Source organism: Limulus polyphemus, unplaced genomic scaffold (genome assembly GCF_000517525.1).
Source record: "Limulus polyphemus unplaced genomic scaffold, Limulus_polyphemus-2.1.2 Scaffold1942, whole genome shotgun sequence".
In the NCBI taxonomy this organism is placed as follows: Eukaryota; Metazoa; Arthropoda; class Merostomata; order Xiphosura; family Limulidae; genus Limulus; species Limulus polyphemus.
The window spans coordinates 225,799-226,722 of NW_013667552.1; the positions used below are offsets into that span (position 1 = coordinate 225,799).

A 924-nucleotide genomic window follows, 5' to 3' on the forward strand; every position below is an offset into this window, starting at 1 on the left:
AAAAACAAACAATCACAGATAGCCCTGATGTAGCTGTGCAGGAATATCAAACGAATTCTGACATTCTTAACCTAATTGTTATATGGTTACATATTTCATGAACTAGGTAATGTAAAAAATCTTCTACTAGCCACACCAGTTTCAATGATGACATATCTGAAAAATATACTTTAAAGGTTTCATTTTATTTATTACCCGTGTGCCTGATTTGCCCCCCCCCCCTTCTATTCCCAGTGGCACAGCAGTAAGTCAGTCAGTTGTTAGCTCTCGTTACAGCTTCCAAAAAAAATGCCGCCTCACGCTGACTGGCTGCTTCAGAGATGGGGAGATGTCACCAAAGAAGATGACATTATAGTCCCACATAGTATAACCAGAGGGCGCAGCTATCTTAGATAGGGTTCGATACCAGACAGATGGCTATGATGTAATAGTTCTAGGAAAACAGAGAATGTATTTATAGGCCACCATGACGTCAGTTCCACGAAGTGGGGCCAGCATAAATTTATCAAATGTCTGAACATGACTATATTTAATACAGTTGGTTTAAATCACTAATTTATTAGGGAATTAAATCTCCCAACAATTAACACACACACCAATTCATCAGTTCTATACATTTTCTTACCAATTACAAGTCCTAAGAAGGGCATTTAACACTAACTTAATAGTTCCATACAATTCCTGACCATTTATATTTAAATCGTCTTTTTAATAATTAAAACTTACTGTTTGACACTTTAATTATAAATCAAGTGACTATTTTAAAGTTTTCAGCCCTTATTTAATAAGGAAGACAAAATATTTCATTTTACACATGATACTTTTATAGTTTTATCTCATGTTTTACAAAGGTGGCTGGTGTTCTCCATATACATAGTGTTAATATACACCTGGAAAAAAGTTAAGCACCCCCAAATATTTTTC

The 924-nt window shown here is 34.8% G+C and overlaps 1 protein-coding gene across 1 annotated transcript in view; it reads left to right on the forward strand.

The window, feature by feature from the left end:
- Positions 1 to 924, forward strand: part of LOC106465434 (general transcription factor IIE subunit 1-like) — a gene marked incomplete at its 3' end in the record, with an annotated part of 53,542 nt that overhangs the window by 48,274 nt on the left and 4,344 nt on the right. The gene's annotated exons all lie outside the window — the stretch shown is intronic.